This window comes from Euleptes europaea, chromosome 14 (assembly GCF_029931775.1).
Source record: "Euleptes europaea isolate rEulEur1 chromosome 14, rEulEur1.hap1, whole genome shotgun sequence".
Taxonomy (NCBI): domain Eukaryota; kingdom Metazoa; phylum Chordata; class Lepidosauria; order Squamata; family Sphaerodactylidae; genus Euleptes; species Euleptes europaea.
Window position 1 is genome coordinate 12,715,872 of NC_079325.1, and position 11,403 is coordinate 12,727,274.

Sequence of the window (11,403 nt, forward strand, 5' to 3'; positions counted from 1 at the left end):
ACAAGGGTCTAAAAAATGTTTCAATAATGAGATTTTTTTCTTCAAAAAATGGCCTGTGCAATAATACAGTATGTCGCATAAAACACACACTGGCTGTCAGTCAAACCGAATCCTCTTTGGTCGGGAAGAATCAGGGGGTTTGTTTCCAATGGTAATGAAGTGCCTTGAACAGCAAACATCTGCCAAGTGGTCTCAAACCCTCTTACAGCTGTTGGGGCCACCAAAGAGGCCTCCTTGTCTGGTAAAACAGATCCCGGGATTTCTTCTGCAACATGAGATATGGGGACAGGGAAAGAGAAGGATACGGAAATACGTTCCTTAGGAAGGGGTGGGGAAAACAGAGGCCATTTCTCTCTGGTGGCCTGGGGTCAGCTCTTGGTTCTCATGATAGGGGGGAAATCTAAAGGGAAAATGAGGTGTCAAGGAGAAGGGCTCCAGTCTAGCCTTTGCTATGGTAGTTTTCAATATGATTTTTTTTGAATGGAGGAACATGTGTGCTCTTACCAGCAGTCTAAGGCAGTACAACCCAGGACCAAATTTGCTACCCCAGTGAGAAGTAGGCCAGAATATAAATCTCTTTCTCACACACACGCTTCTCCTCCTCCTCCTCCTCCTCCTCCTCCTTCTCCTCATCTGGGTTTGCTTTAAATGCATTTGGGATTGAACTTCAAAATATGTTTGAGTTTGTTAGTGGATGAGCCACTTGGAGAATCTCTAGAGGGCCAAAAAAGCAAGGTATAAAATTTAAAAACTTAATTACATGTATTGTACTTGAGTATCTGCACCCCACAACAAAATGTCTTAGAAGAAATAGCATTTAAATGTTGTTGGTTGTCAAGATCTGACTGTAGAAGCTTAGACAGATGTAACATTCTGAGAACAGAGGTGAGTTTGAAAGTGCTTTTTCATTGAATACAAATGCTTCTTTCCCTCTTCCAGGATAGGCTGCAAAAAACCAGCTCAGCAAATTTCCAGTTTCATCCGTCTCAACTAGGAAAACTGGCTAAGGAAAACACCTATTGGCCAGTATCTATGGCATCACCAAACCCCTCCCACCCTGATATCCAGAACAGCATCACAACTGTACTGTAAATAGTTGGGATTTTTGGTAAGGTAGATAAGGAACACATAAGTATTTGTGCTGGGTTTTGAAAAGTGGACAATCTGCTTATTTTCTAATGAGCAGAGCAAGGCTGATCCAATGGGTGGAGAATGGTAGTTGGGAATGTATGTCCATACTGGCCCAGGCTAACCTGATCTCGTGAGATCTCGCAAGCTAAGCAGGGTCAGCCCTGGTTAGTACATGGATGGGAGACTACCAAGGAAGTCCAGGGTCACTACGCAGAGGCAGGCAATGGCAAACCACCTCCGTTCATCTCTTGCCTTGGAAACCCTGTGGAGTTGCCATAAGTTGGCTGTGATTTAACACCACTTTCCACCACCAACATGCAAAAGGCATGGGTAGGTACACTCTGCAGGGGAAGAAATGGCTTGGATAGCTGTTCACTTTGCCTGCCTGTCTTTGTGGTCAGCGTGAGATGATGCTAGTGGTCTGAAAGTTCAGAGCTACGGACGTGGCATGGGTGTGGCCATCTCAAAAGACACCGCAAACGTTGCCCCAAACCCACAGCTCTGTTTGCTTCGTTCTCTCCACTTTCACGCCTTAAATATGGTGGCAAGAGCCATTGTAAGGGAGGTGGAGAAAGGAGCGGCTGCCATACATGAGATGGGTCACACAAGCGCCTCTCTTAGCTAAGCGGTTTTCAACCCGACGCACTCCGTGGGCTGACGTGGCAGTTATGTCTCTCTCTGACAATGGATCCGCTTTGTACATTCTAATTCTGGGATCGCTATAGAAGTGCTCGTCTCCTTGTTCTGTCTCTGCTTGCTGTGACTCTTTGCCACCTCCTCCACGGTGTGAGAAAAATGTTAATTTGCACCTGCCAAAGAGAGACGACCTTTCTTGGCAGGGAGTCAGGGATGTGCAGCAGCACGACCGAAACACCCACTGGAAAATGAGAGCACCGCCCCAGCAACATCTCTCTAAATATTTTTTTTTTCAGGTTTGCCAATGTGCTTGCCCCATTTGCAATTCTAGTCTATCCAATTTCTCATGCTTCTGGGAACCTCAAATAATGCTGAGGTGGGGTCCACAGGTGAACTCTTGAATTAGGGAGAGGCTGTGGCTCAGTGGTAGAACATCTGCTTGGCATGCAGAAGGTCCCAGGTTCAATCCCTGGCATCTCCAGTTAAAAGGACTAGGCAAGCAGGTGATGAGAAAGACCCCTGCCTGAGACCCTGGAGAGCCGCTGCTGGTCTGAGTAGACAATACTGTCTTTGGGGGTTACCGCACTTTGTATTCCCAGCGATGTATTAAGAGTTTGAAAATGTTGTAAAAAACATTGCTTTAAAAGGGTTTTTGGATACCACGACTTTTAAATGGTTGGTAGACGTCTTCACAGCTAAAGGGGCCAAAGAAAGTGCGAACAGTATTTTTTATAACGTTTTCAAACTCTTAATACATCGCTGGGAATACAAGTGCGGTAACCCCCATTGATGGACCAGGGTCTGATTCAGTGTAAGGCAGCTTCATGTGTTCAATTGCAACAACAAAAAGGAGCTAAAATCCATAGCTGTCGACAGGCATCATTATGATATGAGGGTTAGAAGAGTAGGAAACATGGTGGTCATGAGTGGTTGGAGTGTCAGGCTAGGATGTGGGAGACCCAGTTTCGAATCCCCACTCTGCCATGGAAGCTTGCTGGCTGACCTTGAGCCAGTCATACATTCTCAACCTAACCTACCTCACAGGGTTGTCGTGAGGATTAAAGGGAGGAGCAGAGAACAATGCAAGCCACTTGGGGTCCCCATTGGGGAGAAAGGTGGGGTATAAATGAAGTAAATAAATTTCATGAATGAAGTAAATAAATTTCATAAATGACAGGAACATTAATAGAAGTGGGAGATTCTGTCTTTCAGCAAAATATGAGAGCACAAGGGGAGGGAGAGGCTGTGGCTCAGTGGTAGAGCATCAGCTTGGCATGCAGAAGGTCCCAGGTTCAATCCCCGGCATCTCCTGTTAAAGGGACTAGGCAAGTAGGTGATGTGAAAGACCTCTGCCTGAGACCCTGGAGAGCCACTGCCGGTCTGAGTAGACAATATTGACTTTGATGGACCAAGGTGATGATTTAGTATAAGGCAGCTTCATGTGTTCATGTGAATGTAAGCAAGGAGAAAAGAAGTGACATTTTCCTGGTACGGCACCAAATGTTTACAGTTACTGTCTAGCAGTATGCATTCTTAAGGGACATCTTGTGAGGGAGTGAAATATATCATGTCTTTTGTACAAACAATTCCATAAAAAGGAGGATTGAACAACAACAGCAGTAGCAGCAGCAAGTGAAGCCCTGTTTGGAAGAAGGGATTTTGGCTTGTACAGATTTTCACACACACACACACCCATTTCTTCATGTCAGAACTGCAAGCAGCCTGAATAGGCCAGGCTAGCCCAAGCTTGGAAGATCTCAGCAGCTAAACTGGGTCAGCCTCATTTAGTACTTGGATGGGAGACCACTAGGGTTAGTATGCCAAGAGAAGCAATAGCGAACCACCTTTGCCGGTCTCTTGCCCGGAAAGCCCTGAGGAAGGGGTCGCCATGAGTTGGTTGTGAATGGACAGCATGTTCTTCTACTTCTTAGAACTGTGAGGTGACAGGCCTCCTCTTGTAGGCAGCTGCAAGGTACAAAAAGGTTCCCCTGGTCATGTTACAAAACAAGAAGATCTAAAAACAATGATAAGTAAAAAAAGAAATACAGCAAATAAATCTACCACACAAATATTGTGGTGATGGAAAGGGCCATCAAGTCGCATCTGATTTAGGGTGACCCTGGAGGGTTTTCAAGGCAAGAGATGTTCAGAAGTGGTTTGCCATTGCACCCATGGTATGCCTTGGTGGTGTAGCAGAGGTGGTGTAGCAACCCTGGCATGGCTTGGTGGTCTCCCATCCAAATACTAACCTGGGCCAACCCTGCTTATCTTCTAATATCTGACAAGATCAGGGTAGTCTGGGCCATCCAGGTCAAAGTCAAATACATATACAAACTATTAAATTTACCAGTATTTTTCCCACCTGACATTCGGTATATTTCTTATATCCCAGAAGTTACATCTAACTCGTGGCTACCATATGGGGTTTGTAACTGCATGTTTCTCATGGGAACTGCTCTGGGTGGGTTCACTGCACATTCACTGCACATGCAGCTCCCCAATGGCTCAAATAAGACCTACACTGGGCTATTTTGACTTGGGGAAATGGCACAGGGAAGACGCCTGAAGTCCCCTCCTTCTCACCATGCTCCTGATCTGAATCAGACCCTTCTGTTGCTGTCTTCTACCAGCAGGGGAAGAATTTTTTTTTGTGCTTCATTTGGCATTCCCTCAATGATCCCTTCTTCCTAACCAAAGTTTTAAAGTTTTGTATATATTTTAACAGGTTTTTAACTCTTTTGATAATTATTTTAGTGATGTAGGTTTGAAAGGCGGGTTGATTTCAATGGTTTTATGATGGAATTTCATCTTGTATGTTCTAAATTGTTAGCTGCTTTGGCAGCCTCTGTAAGGGCAGAAAGGTAGGATACAAATGTTGTAAATAATAATAAGACAGAAAAGCAGTAGAGAACTATCCTTTAAAAAAAAAAATTCCCCAGCGACACTGGCAGACTTTAAATAGCCCAATGGCACATTTTGACTGGATTGTCAAAACTGGAGATTCGTGGTGAGAGCCGCTGACCGGGGTTTCTGGCACATTGTCCTGCTCTGACCCCCAATCAAGATTGTTCCAGATTTTTGTGGAAGGTACTTTACACACACAATGAGCGGTTTAGGGTTGGTGTGCATGAGAGAGATCCAAGCCAGCCACTTGCTACACAGGTTTGACTCCTTATCACATCAAAAAATGGAAACAAGCAGCAGCTCTATAAATAAACATCACCCAAGAGATCTAATTACAGTAATGAACACCTTGCAACTGTACAACTTACTGCACATTGGAAAGAATCTCACTCTGCTTTACAGTCAAGAGTCCATTAATCCTCTTCTAAAATGTGTGTAGTAGCCTCAAAGCCAAGGCTAGCCTGATCTGAACTTGGAAGCTAAGCAGGGTTGGCCCTGGTTAGTATTTGGATGGGGGACCACCAAGGCATACCATGGTTGCTACACAGAGGCAGGCAATGGCAAATCACCTCTGAACGTCTCTTGCCTTGAAAACCCTACGGGGTCACCCTAAGTTGGATGCGACTTGATGGCCCTTTCCACCAGTATGGTCAGTACTTGGATGAGAGACACCCCCCCAAGGAAAACCAGGGTTGCTATGCAGAGGCAGGCAATGACAAATCACCTCTGAACATCTCTTGCCTTGAAAACCCTATGGGGTCACCCTAAGTCGGGTGTGACTTGATGGCCCTTTCTACCACCATGGTCAGTACTTGGATGGGAGACACCCCCCGCCCCCAAAGAAAGACCGGGATTGCTATGCAGAAGCAGGCAATGGCAAACAATCCCTTGCTGTAAAAACCCCATGGTCCAAGGGTCACCATGAGTTGGTTGCAACATCTGCTGGTTTTGGACCGTATTAAAGTTATTGATTGAGTTGGTTGCAACTTGACAACACACAATTAGTTTAAAGGGTATGTGTGTGTAAAAAGATCTAGTTTGTAAATGGCTAAACCAACTCGTAGTGATATCATGAAGTATATTGCCTAGGGGAAAGGGTGCAGAAGGGAAGCCATATTTGAGTTTGACTCACCAATGCAACCAGAAGGTGCAGTGACAAAAATGAAAAAAGATGGCTCTAGTGATGAAGTCTGGAACGGAAGGGTGCAGAATATGAACTCTGCTGGTTTGGAAATCCAAACTCCATCACAAGCTGGTCCCAAGCCTCCTCCAAGTCTGCCCCGGGGCTCATAAAAGGCCTCAGCTCTGCCTGTAGCGGGCCTGGCATGGAATCCAATTCCTGCCTCTATTCCAAAATTTGTATTTTTTTTACCCCCTGAATATTTCAGTATGTAGAAAATTTACATTTATTTATTTGCTTGCTTGTTTGATTTCTATCCTTCCTTTGCCGCAGCCGGACTCGGGGCGGCTAACAACATATAGCATATATCGTTAAAATCCGATGAATATATAAATACATAAAACTAACAATGGATTAAAATATAAATACAATATAATCTAACCCTTCATGTGTTCATGCTTTGAACTTTCAGAGATATGTGGGCTGGCAAATAGAATGGTGATTATGAGATAGATCTTGGTCTGGTCCTGCTATTATGTTCAATAACTTTTGGGTCTGTCCCAGAAAAGAGCTGATCCTTGCTTGCTTAGCTTCCCCTTATGGGTGCAGGGAAGGGTGTGCCTTTGGTGTCTATGCGAAAGAGTATCTGAGCATTGGAGAGCCAACGTGGTGTCATGGTTAAGAATTGTGCCCTGCTGAGGTCACTCCCCTCCTCCAACCCATCTACCTCAGACCCCACCCCCAATTCTCCTGGAATTTCCCCACCCGAAGTTGGCCACCCTAGTACATCTCCATGCTGAGAGGAGCCACCTAAAATGAAAGGCTATTGCAAGAATCTGCAAAAAGGGGTTGTCTCTACTGTTAATTAGTCTGTCCTCCGCAGAAAGTATTCTCCGATGAAGAATGTTCTCATCCCAAGTTATGGCTGCCCCTTGTCCTTTCCACTGTCCCCCTGTCCCTCTGGGCTCTTTTGGAGAAAGAATGTTCATTCTCAGCAAGAAGACATGTAATTCAATTGTCACTGAGCTTAATTAGGAAATTAAAACAGATGTAGATGTAAGGCTCTTCTTTGAGCTCTGGTGCCATCGGTTAAGCAGGGGAGTTTTACAGCATTATGCTGAACTAACCCTTGGAGTATTATACTCGACAACTGTCTAAGCCCCCGTGAGTTTAAGGAGCATCCTTCAGAATTGCTCTCTTCCCCTTTTGTTCTCATTCAACTGTTTAATGTGCATCCCATTTCTGTAACCATGGCATTCTCCTTGTCCCTATGTTTTCCTTCCCAAAACACACCGAAATGTCATATCTTCCATGACAGTAGAGGTGACTACTTACAATAAATGACTGGTGGTTTTCAACCTACCTACCTTCATGATGCCCTGACCTGGATAGGCCAGGCTAGCCCAATCTTGTCAGATCTTGGAAGCTAAGCAGGGTTGGCCCTGGTTAGTATTTGGATGGGAGACCACCGAGGAAGTCCAGGGTTGCAATGCAGAGACAGACATCAGAGGAGCATGCCTATTATATTAGGTGTTTCAGAACACAGGCAAGACAATGCTGCTGCAGTCGTCTTGTTTGTGGGCTTCCTAGAGGCACCTGTTGGCCACTGTGAACAGACTGCTGGACTTGACAGACTTTAGTCTGATCCAGCATGGCCTTTCTTATGTAGTGGTGTAGTGGTTAAGAGTGGTGGTTTGGAGCGGTGGACTCTGATTTGGAGAATTGGGTTTGATTCTTCACTCCTCCACATGAGCGGTGGATCCTAATCTGGTTAACCAGGTTAGTTTCCCCACTCCTGCACATGATGCCAGCTGGGTGACCTTGGGTTAGTCACACACTCTCAGTCCCAGCTTCCTCACAGGGTGTCTGTTGTGGGGAGGGGAAGGGAAGGGAAGGGAAGGTGATTGTAAGCCAGTTTGATTCTCCCTTAAATGGTAGAGAAAGTTGGCATATAAAAACCAACTCTTCTTCTTCTTTTTCCCTACCAGTCCATTAAGTGCTGGTGGGTAACAAAGGTGGTTTGGCTGGGGTTTGCCTGCTGAAAGAGGGCAATGAAATTACAGCAGTGTACGTGGCACTGTTTTCAACTCTGCATTTTAGGAAAGCAGAGAAATCAAAGGATGCAAATGGACTGCTGTACAGAACCACAATAATTCCTTTGCCAGGAGAGAGAGGGAGGGAGAAGTTCTTGCCTTGTTAAGGAAGTATCATTGTGATGAGAAATGGCTTTGTTTGCTACCCTTGCGAGGGCCGCGTTGCTATGCAACTGGATAACTACTCAGTCTGTCTTGGATTCCTGCAGCTAGGGCAACTTTAGATTTTATATTCACAATGGCATATATACTGGTAGAATGTTTTCAGCCAATACCTCTCAGCAAGAGTTGGAGCTCCCAGGGAACACTTCCTAACAAAGAAATGTGTGTGTGTGTGTGTTTTTAACCGCCATCCAATACCTTCAATACATCATTAATAAATAACTTTTTATGGAAGTCCTGTCTTCCAATGTTACATTGCTCAGGCAAGCTGATTTTTCACCATTTTACAATACTATGAACCTACTCTGTACTGAAATCCAGGGGATTCTATCTCCATCTTGGTTAAAGAGGCTACAATAGCTAGAAATAGCTAGCATTACTCTCAACGGGTTGAAATCTGCTCTCAGCAAATCTCTCAACTGCTTTAGCACCTGGGGTTTTTGTATCATCTGCAGGAACGAGTTTGTCCACAGAATAAGCCACATGACTGAATGTTAAATAAAAGCAGAGAAGTGACAGCCCAGAAAACATCATTTTAAAAGCCTATTTCCCCTCCAAGGACTTTTTATTTTCACTTTTTGCAATAGAATAACCAAAAATTTGGAGTGCTCTTGAAAAACTCTAGTGAAATATTTTCTCTTTTGGAATAAGTGCAATGCTTTTCAATGCATGATGTTCTTACCTAAAACGTGTAGTGTGAAGGCAAACAAAGGCATTATTTGTTTGTTGTTGTTTTGTGATTTCTAGCCCACCCTCCCCAGTCAAAGTCAGACTCAGGGTGGGTAACATCATTTAAAAATATGTCAATAGTATTAAAACAGTAAGATTAACAATAAGATTGTGTGTGTGTGTGAAGTGCCGTCAAGTCGCAGCCGACTTATGGCAACCCCTTTTTGGGGTTTTCATGACAAGAGACTAACAGAGGTGGTTTGCCAGTGCCTTCCTCTGCACAGCAACCCTGGTATTCCTTGGTGGTCTCCCATCCAAATACTAACCAGGGCTGACCTTCCTTAGCTTCTGAGATCTGACGAGATCAGGCTAGCCTGGGCCATCCAAGTCAGGGCAACAATAAGATTAGACAATGATAATTCATGTGTATGCCTTGGAAATACAGAGATATATACCAAAGGACTGTAAAGATGGTCAGCTGTACAACTGATTGATTAAACAGCACAATGAGCCGCACTAAGTTTGAAAATAGGGGTGTGCATCGAGAAAATTTTCATTATACTTCCAGATCCTGGCTTGGGTGGAGAAATTTTTACCATGATTGCTTGTTGTAAGGTAGGACATTACTATTTCAGAATTCAAATCCATGTTAGGAATGCCAGCTTCCAGGTGGGATCTGAGGATCCCCTGGAATTACAGGTCATCTCCAGACAGTTTTAATTGTTTTGATTTAAAAAAAAATATTGATAATTTATGATGTTTCAATGGTATAGTTTTTACTTGTAAGCCTCCTCAAGCAGGATGCTGGAGGGGCAGCATATAAATCCCCTAAATAAAAAGTTCCCTAAGTAAATTATAGGAGCCCCGTGGTACAGAGTGGTAAGCTGCAGTACTGCAGTCCAAGCTCTGCTCACGACCTGGATTCGATCCTGACGGAAGTCGGTTTCAGGTAGCCGGCTCAAGGTTGACTCCGCCTTCCATCCTTCCCAGGTCGGTCAAACGAGTACCCAGCTTGCTGAGGGTAAAGGGAAGATGACTGGGGAAGGCACTGGCAAACCACCCTGTAAACAAAGTCTGCCTAGGAAACGTCGAGATGTGACATCACCCCATGAGTCAGGAATGACCCGGTGCTTGCACAGGTGACCTTTACCTTTTTAAATAAATAATAATTTTCAGGTACCCAAATACCCTGGACTATTCTGCAAGCATATATCTAGATGGGAATGTCTAGAAATCCAAGCACTGCTCAAACAGGCCAGGGAATTGAAATCTCCCTGGTCCTTTCTACACCATTCAGCCCAAGTCCAGACCTTCAGAAGGGCATCTTGTGTTTTTCTAACCAATTGACTCACCCGTTGGGGTGAAGTGCAAAGGCAGGCAGCAAAATTCTTCCATAAAAGTCCGTCAGACGGATGCCTGGACGCCTGTAATCCCTTCCTGTGGTTTAGCAGACGCCACCCAGATTTATTAATTAAACTCAGTTATCTGGTGCCTATTGTGAATTATGTATTTCCTTACAACAGTTGTAATGAGGGCTTGTTCGTTAGTAAATATTTCCATTACATTTAAGGTGAGAATCAGTTCACCGCCAATGGATAGAGACAGAGAAAGAAAGAAAAAAACTATCAAGGGCGTAAACTCATACAGAGTTAATACTTCACACTATTTTTTGGACTCACAGTCCAAAGTGTCCTACAATTCTGGCAGCTATTGTTTATGGGGTGAACTGGAGGCAAACCATTTTTTGTTACAGCCTAAAGGGTTTACTTGAGAGGGGTTTAAAGACTGAATTAGACTAGATACATTGGGGCCATTGCACAGTGGGGAAGAGGTTTAACCCTTTTCCCCAAAGCCATTTCCCCATCCTTAAATAGACCTCCAGAGCTGCCATTTATCCTTTTGGGGAAAACCTAAGGGGTCGATCCACATGGCTACCAATGGGGAAAACAGCAACTCCAGGGGGACTTTTGAGGTTGAAGAAATGGCAGAGGAGAAAAGATCAAACTTGGGGTGGGAGACTGTGGCTCAGTGGCAGAGCATCTGGTTTGCATTTGGAAGATCCTAGGTTTGATCCTTATAATCTCCAGTAGAAAGGATCTGGAGGTAGGTGATGGGAAAAGACCTAAGCCTGAGAGCTGTTGCCTGTCAAAGTAGGCAACACTGACCCTGACAGACCAAGGGTTTGACCCGGTTTAAGGCCACTTCATGCATCCAGACTTTCTCAACTCCATCCTGCTATTCCACTACTAACCAGAAGTCCCTACCAATATCATAACACACCGTTATGGAAGAACTGGCATTGTCTTTGCCACTGAAAATGCAAAAGAATGATTTAGAAATGGTACCAACAAGGGCTGTTTCAAATGAGCTGCAAATGATAACACAGCAAACATCTGCTTGGTTTGCAGAAGGTCCCACATTCAATCCCTGGCATCTCCAGTTAAAAGGATCAGGTTGTAGATGATGATGAAAGACCTCTGCCTGAGACCCCGGAGAGCCACTGTCAGTCTGAGTAGACAATGCTGATCTTGATGGACCAAGGGTCTGGTTCCATATAAAGCAGCTTACTTTGCCGACCAGCATTGTAGAATACAGGACACTAACTTTAGAATGGGTCACACATGCATGTTTATCGCTGGTTGCCTGAAATATCAAAACACTTGCATGTCTGAATAGGCAAAAGAATGT